Consider the following 11,127-nt stretch of genomic DNA (forward strand, 5'->3'; position numbering starts at 1 on the left):
AAAACAATGCTCTTTTTTTAATGTTTTCATCTCTGTAAGATTTCTGTTTCTGGATAATGGTGGCAGTAGGTTCTCCTCTTCTAGACCTAAGGAGCTCGAGGTGTTCATTTATAGGAATTCTCAACCTTCACGGTGCCTCGTAATGATCTAGGATGCCTTTAGAAGACACAGTGCCTGGCCTCCACCTTGCAATATTTCAGTTCAATTGGTCTGAAGTTGGGCTCTGCATCAGTATTTTAAACATAATTCCCAGGAGACGCTAATGTGCAGTCAGGCTTGAGATTCACTGATTTATAGGAAAATCATTCATGATAAACATACGTTCAAATAGTCAATTCCCGGAAGTCTTGATTTAAAGCAATGGCTCCCAACCACATCCTTCAGAGGCAAGGCGAAAAGATCTTAAAGCCCGCCCAACCTCACCCGTTCCCAATTACCAGTAGAAAAGAAGTCTAGTGGAAAGGCAACAATCACATGAGTTGATGTTTCAAAACAATGCCACCTGTACCTGGAAGGTAACCCAGAAACTGTATAATTTGCTAGTGTTTTATAAGGCATTTAAAGGACAAATGGATCGGTAGCATATCACGAATGACCTATCCCCGCGAACAGAAATGTTAGGAGAATGGTATGTTATCGACTTCAGTAAAAGACACGTTGGATGAACAGCACGAGAACAATGGCACATCCATGTGTGGATTCAAGACTAGTTACTGGAAAGTCGCAGGCCAAAAATGGTGGTCGTGAAAATGTGCACCACAAACACTATCACCAGACATCACTCAAACTAACAGGAACTTATTATTGAAAAGCATGACCAGCAGCCATTTGAAAGCACAACCGCACATAACACAAGGATACCAAGCATCTTTGCCTTAGTTGGCAGGAATTCCTTGAGCGTCTACACAGCACTCCCTTAATGTTACCGACGTGAAGCACATGGCAGCCAAAGTCTTAGAATATTGATGTCGTATCGTCAGTAAATGCTGGTAATGACATAGATTTAATATTAAACATAGCTATTCTTTTTTTAAAGTTCTTATTTTAATTCCAGTTAGTTCATACAGTGTTGTATTAGTTTCAGGTGTACAATATAGTGATTTCAACACTTTTCCGTATAATACCCAGTACTCATCCCAACAAGTGCGCTCCTTAATCCCCCTCTCTTATTTCATCCATCCCCCACCCACTTCCCCTCTGGTGACCATCTGTTCTCTGTAGTTAAGAGCCTGTTTCTTTGTTTCTCTCTCTCTTTTTTCCCCTTTGCTAGTTTGTTTTGTTTCTTAAATTCTACATAGGAGTGAAATCGTATGGTATTTGTCTTTCTCTGACTGACTTGTTTCACTTAGCATTATACTCTAGTTCCACCCATGTCATTGCAAATGGCAAGAATTCATTCTTTTTATGACTGGATAATATTCTATGTATATATATATACCACACCGTCTTTATCCATTTATCAGTCAGCGGACAATTGGGCTGCTTCCACATCTTGGCTGTTGTAAATAATGCTGCTATAAACGTAGCGGTGCATGTGTCCCTTTGAATTAGAGTTTGTTTTTTTTTTTACATTTTTAATGCTTATTTCTTTTTGAGAGAGAGAAAGAGAGCATAAGCAGGCGAGGGACAGAGAGAGGAAGACACAGAACTTGAAGCCGGCTCCAGGCTCTGAGCTGTCAGCACAAAGCCCGACATGGGGCTCAAACCCACGAACCGTAAGATCATGACCTGAGCCAACGTTGGACGCATAACCAACTGAGCCACCCAGGTGCCCCTGAATTACAGTTTTTGTATTATTTAGGTAAATACCCAGGAGTACAATTACTGGATCATAGGGGAGTCCTATTTTTTTTTTAATGTTTATTTATTTTTGAGAGAGAGAGAAGCAGAGCGAGAGGGAAACACAGAATCCAAAGCAGACTCCAGATTCTGCGCTGTCAGCACAGAGCCCGATGCGAGGCTCGGACTCACGAGCTGTGAGACCGTGACCTGAGCTGAAGTCAGATGCTTAACCACCTGAGCCACCCAGGTGCCCCAGGGTAGTTCGATTTTTAACTTTTTGAGGAACTTCCATACTTTTCTCCACATTGGCTACACCAGTTTGCATCCCCACCAACAGTGCATGAATGTTTCCCTTTCTCCACGTCCTCACCAACACCTGTAGTTTCTTGTGTTGTTAATTTTAGCCATTCTGACGTGTGTGCGGTGATAGCTCATTGTGGCTTTGATTTGCATTTCCCTGATGGTAAGTGATGATGAACATCTTTTTATATGTTTGTTGGCCACCTGGATGTCTTCCGGGGGAAGTGTCTGTTCATGTCTTCTGCCCATTTTTTAAACGGGTTATTTGCTTTTTGGGGTGTTGAGTTGTATAAGAAACATAGCTATTCTGGGGCACCTGGGTGGCTCAGTCGGTTAAGCAGCCGACTTCGGCTCAGGTCATGATCTCGCAGTCTGTGAGTTCGAGCCCCGCGTCGGGCTCTGTGCTGGCGGCTCAGAGCCTAGAGCCTGCTTCCGATTCTGTGTCTCCCTCTCTCTCTGCCCCTCCCCTGCTTGCTCTCTGTCTCTCTCTCTCTCAAAAATAACATTAAAAATTTTTTTTATTTTTTTAATTTTTTTTTAACGTTTATTTATTTTTGAGACAGAGAGAGACAAAGCATGAACAGGGGAGGGTCAGAAAGAGGGAGACACAGAATCCGAAACAGGCTCCAGGCTCCAAGCCGTCAGCACAGAGCCCGACGCGGGGCTTGAACTCACAAACCGCGAGATCATGACCTGAGCCGAAGTTGGCTGCTTAACCGACTGAGCCACCCAGGCGCCCCTAAAAAATTTTTTTTAAAAGAAACATAGCTATTCTTAATTAGTAGCTTAGTGATAAGTAGCTCCATAAATTGAACATAAAAATGAAAATTTATGAAATATTGCTTCATTTGCCCAAAAGAATTCCCCTAAAAGCACATATATGTTTTCATCTGTGTTAGCCTATAAGGAGAACACACCTGATCAAGGACCATAATATGAGATTCGTAATTTTTTGAGGGATATAATTTACTGCCCTTTGAGACAGGAAAATAGTGCTATTGTTTTTCGTGTGTGTGTGTGTGTGTGTGTGTGTGTGTGTGTGTGTGTGTGTGTTGAAAGATAGAGAGAGAGCATGCACACACAAGCAGAGGAGGGGCAGAGGGAGAGAATCTTAAGCAGGCTCTGCACCCAGCATTGAGCTCGATCCCATGACCAAAAAGATCATGACCTGAGCTGAAATCAAGAGTCAGACATTTAACAGACTGAGCCACCCAGGCACCCCTGTTATTTCTTTTAATGCATATTCAAGTACAAATCCAACCTGCCTGGTGACAAGTATCTCCAGAAGCAAACATTTTTTATTCTAATGAATGCACTCATTTACTCACCTGATCTTTCAGACAAAAAAAAAATCATGTCTTAAAAAACTGAGAAGATGCACATACCAAGTGAGGGGGAAAAAATCACTTTGGAAAGGAAATTTCCCGAGGGCAAATTTGGCATAGGCCAACTGACTTATCCAAGTCTTTGATGGAAAACAATTTCTCCCCAAAACACTAACTTCTTAAGCTTGAGAAATAGAAAAAAAATTAGCCTAACAAAAATAGAGCCAGTACATACTAGTATAAACTCAAATATACCGACCAAACAGGACTAGTCAGATCTGAACGTAAGAAAATCCAGAAAACCTTACAAAATCTAGAGTCTTTGTCCCTAGAATTTTGAGGCTTAGCTGAAATGGAAAAATAAAAGCTTCATTTTTATTTTTTTCTTTCTCATCCTCTCAATTTCCAAAAACAAAATAGCTTCCAGTTCTTAGAACTTTGGAAGCTTGCAATTTGCACATAATTACTTTAATAAGTATAAAATGCATCCTATAAATATAACATAATATAAGACATTTTAATTCTTCAAGTTTAAAGCTAAGATGAGAATTGCTATTTTTAAGTCTCTGGAGAACAGGAAGTTCATGTATTTTTTTATCTCCTGTGTTTCTATCTCAGGTTCATGTGGACCTTCCAATACCTAGCACGATACTTTTTATATTACGGCTATTACCAAACACACTGCTTCAACTAACTGATGTGCTTTGGTGCTAGGGGAGCAGGGGAGACCCTTAGCATCTTCCAGAAGTCGCCATAAGCATAACAGCCTGGCGGGAACCTCATCCCTTCCCTTAAGTAAGACACATTTGCAGTCAGCCACCAGCATCTATGTTTTTTTTTTTTTTAATTTTTTTTAATGTTTACTTTTGAGAGAGAGACAGAGACAGAGACAGAACACAAGCAGGGGAGGGGCAGAGAAAGAGGAAGACAGAATCCAAAGCAGGCTCCAGGTTTTGAGCCATCAGCACAGAGCCCGATGTGGGGCTCAAACCCACAAACCATGAGATTATGACCTGCTCCAAAGTCGGATGCTCAACCGACGGAGCCACCCAGGCACCCTACCAGCATCTGTGTTTAATAGAGCTTTGCCTCAAAGTTCACCAGCCTGAGCAACCCCTTACATTCTGGGGGACTCATCCCAACTACCTCTTTCCAACAGGGACTCTGTGGAGCAGCAACAGAACCCGCATCTGAAAAAATAAGCCTCAAGCTTTCCAAGTTGTTGCTCCTTTTATAGGGTAATCAAGCCCACACTCTCACTGCTCATTAGCATTTCCCAAACATTTTCGTTGGCTGGGGCTACTATACACAAATACCATAGTGTAGGTGGCTTAAACGACAGAAATCGATTTCCTCACAGTTCTGGAGGTTGGAAGTCCAAGATCAAGGTGCCAGCTGATTCAGTTGCTTGTGAGAACCCTCTTCTTGGCTTGATTGCTCACTGTGTGCCCACATGGCCTTTCCTCCATGTGTGTACCTGGTGAGAGAAAGAGCGAGCTCGCTGATGTCTGTTCTTACGCAGAGACTTATAGGATCATGGGCTCACCTTGATGACGTCATCTAACCCTAATTACACGCAAAAGCCCATCTCCAAATTCCATCACCTTGGGGGTTAGGGCTTCATCGTATGAATTTTGCAATGACACAAACATTCAGTCCATGATACCAAACTTTCCTGATCGTTAGGAATCCCCTAAAACACTTGATTAAAACAAACCCAAACAAAACCAGGTAGCTGCCCATGGATGTTCTGATTTCAGAAGCTTGAGACGGAGCCCTGCAATCATCCAGAATGATTCTGATGATCAGGCAAGTTTGGGAAACACTGACCTGCCCTACGATGTCTAAACGATGAGTTTACTTTCCCTCTACTGGACCCTTTTCTTCACCCCGTTTCGGCAAAATGGCAGGCCAGATTGTTTCAATACCATCACCCCTGACTCCAACACAGTTCAGGGCCAGGCGCTGGTCTCACATAAGGAGAATGGACCACTGCATCCCTGCAAAGGGTCAGCCGTTCTCATGCATCACCCAACCTTTTAGTTTCCTGGATGGGCTGGAGGAGGTGAAGCCTAAAGCAAGCCCTACAGAAGAGGTAACCATGAGTCTTTGCGTCACTAGGTGGTCTCAGTGATGTCCGCCACTGTGATTTGTATGGAAGAGTCACTGGAAAGGCTGCATTTTGTAAAATCACAGTGTACAAGCCTTTCTTTTCCATGACATAAAACGCACCACTTTTATTATTTTTTAATATTTTTAAAATTTATTTAGAGAGAGAGAGAGAGAGAAAGAGAATGAGCAGGGGAGGGACAGGGAGAGAGGGAGCCAGAGGACCGTAGAAGCATGCTCTGTGCCGACAGTAGAGAGTCTGACGTGGGGCTAGAACTCAACGAACCGGGAGGCCATGACCTGAGCCAAAGTTGGACGCTCAACGGACTGAGCCACCCAGGTGCCCCCATTGCGACCATTTTCAAGCATACAGCTCTGTGCTATTTTGTGTATTTCCATGGTTGTGAAGCCACCACCATCATCCATTTCCATAACTATTCTTCGCCAGTTGAAGCTCTGTACCCATGAAGCGCTGGCTCCCCATTCCTCCCACCACCCTCCCCCACCCTCTCCAGCAACCACCATTCCATGTCCCGCTTTCTGTCTCTATGAATTGGACTACTCTCGTACCTCGTATAAGTAGAATCATACGGTATTTGTCCTTTTGTGAGTGGGCTGATTTCATTAGCACATACCTTCAAGTGTCATCCATTTCATGGCACGTGTTGGAATTTCCTTCCTCTTTAGGGCTGAATAATATTCCATTGCATCTCTATACCACATTTTTTTCGATCCACTTGTCCACCGATGGGTGTGCAAATATCCATTCAAGGCCCTGCTCTCAATTCTTTCGGGATACGTATGGTGGGTCGATGTTTAATTTTTGAGAGACTGCCATGCTGTTTTCTACAGCAGCCGCACGATTTTGTATTCCTTCTGGCACTGCGAAAGGCTTCCAGTTTCTCCACATCCTCATCAACTTTGTTATTTTCTGGTTTTATTTCTATTTTTGTTTTCATAGCCATCTTAATGTGTATGACGTGGTATCTCATTGTGTTTTTGCTTTGCATCTCCCTAGTTATTAGTGAAGAGTCTTTCTTTTAGGGAACAAAAAAAAAAAAAAAAAAAGGAAAAATTTAGCTCCAAGGATGATTTAGGCTGGAAGATGGTCCCAAGAAATGGAAGCCAATGTGCAGAACTACAATAGAAAAGAGAACGATACAAGAATACGGCTCTACAAATGTTAATCTCCCACACACTTTTTAAGAATAAATGTATCATTATCTTAAAACAAAATCAGGAAGGTATCACTGCCCCCAAGGTACAGAAAGAAATTGAATTGCTATGAATAAGCTCACAAATACATAAGCTATATGCAGGGGGGAAAAAAAAAGTAACTACGGCAACCGTTCTCCGACATTAAAAAAAAAGGATCAATTTATTCATTTGCCCCTTTAAAAATTCAGAGGAAATTCAATCTATCATGAGATCACTTTCACGGTGATGAATCAAATTGATAAAAATCTTCTTGCGGCTGGCTCGCCAGAAGATAGGAACAAAAATTCCTATCTAAACCTAATGCTTTCTCAGCCAACATTCTTTGCCCAGAAGATTTACAGGTTGGGGTTAAACAAGACTCCCTAGGAGAGGGATCAGCATAAGGGATTAGCAATAGGAAATTTGCATCAGGCGGGGGAATGTTTCAGAAAAATGTCAGTGTCTAACTTCCTTCCCCACGGACACAGAAAGGAGTGAACCTCCATAACACACAGGCTTTCAGAATGGGGACTAATTTAACCCAACGGATAGGTAAACACATTTCAAATCAGCATTTTAAAAACCCACTGTAAAGGCAACTAATATTACTAACTTTATACAAGATACAACATAAAAATAGAACTCCTTTCACTGTAATATACACAAAATCAGCATTATTTTTGGTTTTTTGTTGTTTCTTTTATTTCTTTTTGTTACTGTTGTCGTCGTGTTTTATTTCTAAGGTGCAGTCACCTTGCAGTATGCCACATTATCTGGCCAGAAAGTTCACTCTCACACTTCTCCCTCCCTTCTCAAATCACATGATTGTCTTAAGAGGTCAAAATTAAAGCCTTAAGAATGTTCTGCGGTTTGCATTTCCTGGCGAATTAAGAGGCTAACGTCCGTAGGAACTGTCATTAGTGATGCCGGTTGGTTTCCATCTGATGTTAAATCAAAATTCTCCCATTCAGAAAGGCTGTCACTGGGGCCCAGGGATCACACACCTGTGGTTAATCGGGTTGAGAACTGCCATTGCTCGTGTGTCCTCATGTGACTGTAGCTGACCCGAGTGTCTTTGTCAGTAAAATGAGCCTAACCCCTTGAGTGCCTGGGCCAGGGGATAATTATGTAGAGAAGAGATAATGGGAAGTTAGGACCCTCCCGGGGTGGTCAGAGATATCTCAGGGAATGGGAAAAGGCAGGGAGAACCAGAAAACTATCCTACTGAAGAAAAGAAACGGTCTCTGCTTTCTAGGCAACCATTAGAATTCATTTACCCTCATCGAAACCAGCATAATATTTTCTGAGCTCAGCTCCTGGTGGGGATTCCCTCCTTCCACAACCCAGATTTCCTGTTAGGATGACCTTCCTATGACAAGCCAACGAATAACGGTTTTATCAGTGCTCTCTGAAAAGCCCTTCGCTTGTGCGTACCTCCAGTGGTCACCATGAAAGGAAGCATATGGAAAATTTTAAGAGTTTATTGAGCATAAATGGATTGGAATTGGGCAGCACCAAAACAGAAGTAGTGCTTCTCTGACAGGAGCCAAGGAAAAGACTCTTATAGAGAAAAGACAGAAGCAAAGAAAGGAAATTGTTTGATTGGCCGTAGCTTAAAGCCTAATTATCTCTTATGATTGGCTGTCCTGAAGTTTCAATTTCATAACTTTGAGGCATTTACAGGCTTAGATTTGGGTTTGCTTAGGTAGGCCGCCATGGCATTAGAGCCACCTCAGCCGAATGGCCACCTTGTTTAACCAATTTAACATCAGCGATATTGAGCAGTAGGAAAACAAAATAAATAACAGCCCTGTGTACAGTACTATTTGACAGGCTAATCATTTGTTTAAGAGCCTATTCCTTTATTATAAGAATTAGTTAATAAGCGGGGCACCAGGGTGGCTCAGTCGGTTAAGCGTCCGGCTTCAGCTCAGGTCATCATCGCGCGGTTTGTGAGTTCAAGCCCCTCGTCGGGCTCTGTGCTGACAACTTGGAGCCCGCTTTGGATTCTGTGTCTCCCCCTCTCTCGGCCCCTCCCCTGCTCGTGCTCTGTCTCTCTCTCAAAAATAAGTAAACATTAAAAAAAAATTTTTTTTTAATTTTATTTTTTTTTAACGTTTATTTTTGAGACAGAGAGAGACAGAGCATGAACGGGGGAGGGTCAGAGAGAGGGAGACACAGAATCTGAAGCAGGCTCCGGGCTCGAGCTGTCAGCACAGAGTCCGACGCGGGGCTCGAACCCATGGACCTTGAGATCATGACCTGAGCTGAAGTCGGCCGCTCAACCGACTGAGCCACCCAGGCGCCCCAACATTAAAAAAAATTTAAAGAATTAGTTAAGCTATATCAACTAAGGGTGGTTACAAGACAAAAAGTAGCCTCATTAAGACAGAACTCATGAAAAGCCTATGTATACCTGGGACAGAGTCACGAATGTATTCATTAGATAGGATTACCCCCTTGAGAATCTATTTAGCAGAACTCCATACAGTTTTTCACCCAAGATATAATGAAGATACCAAAAGAACCATCAGTACCAAGGATTTCCATGAACACCTGGATATTAGATGACCCACCCTAAAATCAACTCATAGTGGATGAGAGATAGGCAAGGTGACCCCCAAAACAATAATCCTCAAACTTTTCGCATGTTAGACTCAAGTGGTGTGGTGATTTCGAATTCAGATTCCCAGGCCCGGTCCCCAGAAACCCTGCACTCAGACCACCTGTGGGGATGAGATCCAGGAATCTGCATGTGTATCCAGCACCACCCCCCCCCCCCAACACACACACACACAGACATGATTCTGATGCAAGGATTCAGAGGCTCACCCTTTGAGAATCGCTGCTCTGAAAAGATGGGATGAGTCCTAGACCCCCCAGCTCAACCTAACCCAGCATAGTCTTCCTAAGATTATAGTGAGCCATAGGGTCTTTTTCTAAAAAGTAGAATGTCAGAGGCAAACATTGGCAGCGGCCCCTCGGCCTGGGCCAGGGAGACGCAGCCATTTTCACCTGACACCTCTCCCTTTCTGAGCAGGATGGCGTGTACCACTCACTGTGGAGACGGACTCATCAGGTCATCGTAGTCTGGAGTCATCGAACGTCCGAATTGCAGAACTAACTCCCCTTGTTCCAATTTCTGCAGTCACTAAGCAACTTCCTCTTAGAGAATAGGACTCTCCACATAGCCTGCCTTTGCTATTGGCCAGAAGCTGCCGGTACTTGGCCCCACCTGGCCCTTTCGGTAATAATAAATCGGCAGTCTGTTCGCCTTCTCATCCTTCCCTGAGTTTGGTTCACGGGCCTTCCCCAGTGAGAAACGTTCCACTCTCCACAATTCATGGGTTGATGAATTAGGTCTCTGCACTTCCAAGGCTTGGGAGCACACTCTCAACTATGAACATTTTTCCAATAAAATGACAAATGCTCAGACCTGCTGGGAACATGCCTGGCCACACCTAACCTCCCTGATGACCATTCCCTTCCTTCTGAAACCTCCCCACTAAGAAGCTGTTTTGAGAATCTCCACATCTAATCCACCTGACTGGGGCATAGGGAACATGGGGGGATAAGACTCACATTTAGATCCCTCCATGATGAGGATGTTTAGCAGAACAAGGATCCTCAGCGTGGAGATCGGAAAAATGAGAGGCCCGTGGAGCAAGAATTGTCAGTGTTCATCCAGTACTTTCCAGGTAGAGAGCCACTAGGTTTGAGAACATAAATACACTTTTTCTGGGGTTCCCAGGTAGCTCAGTCAGTTAAGTATCTGAATGTTGATTTCAGCTCAGGTCATGATCTCAAGGTTCATGAGTTCAAGCCCCTCATTGGGCTCCACCCTGACAACGCAGAGCCTGCTTCGGAGCCTCTGTCTCCCTTTCCCTCTGCCCTCCCCAGCTCACACAATCTCTTTCTTGTTCTCTCTCAAAAATAAATAAACACTAAAAAATACGTACATACGTACAGTACACTACACTGTTTTTGGAAAGCCGACTCGATGGTGGGGAAAGAGCAATTCATCAGATTTATCACCATCTGGATGCAGCATTCTCTATGACTACCCAAATCCCTTCACTCTAATTTCATGCTCACCAAATGCATTGCTTAGCGTAAGTTATGCTATGTAACGGATAACCCTGAAATCGCATTGGTTTAAAGCAATAAAACGTTTCTGTCCCGTTCAGGTCACATTCCAACGTGACAGGTAGGCTCTGCTTGACAGTCATTCAGGGACTCAGGACCACTTAATACTGTGGCCTCCCAAGTCCTTAGAGTACTGTCCTTTGAGTGGATGGGGTTGGGGATGGGGAAGGAGAGGGTAGAGAGAGGACACCCACTCTTCGACTCTTGGCCCAGAGGCAATGCCTCGCTTCTGCTCACATTCTAATGGTGAGAACTCACGCGGCCCCGT

This window comes from Panthera uncia, chromosome B4 (genome assembly GCF_023721935.1).
Source record: "Panthera uncia isolate 11264 chromosome B4, Puncia_PCG_1.0, whole genome shotgun sequence".
Lineage (NCBI taxonomy): Eukaryota > Metazoa > Chordata > Mammalia > Carnivora > Felidae > Panthera > Panthera uncia.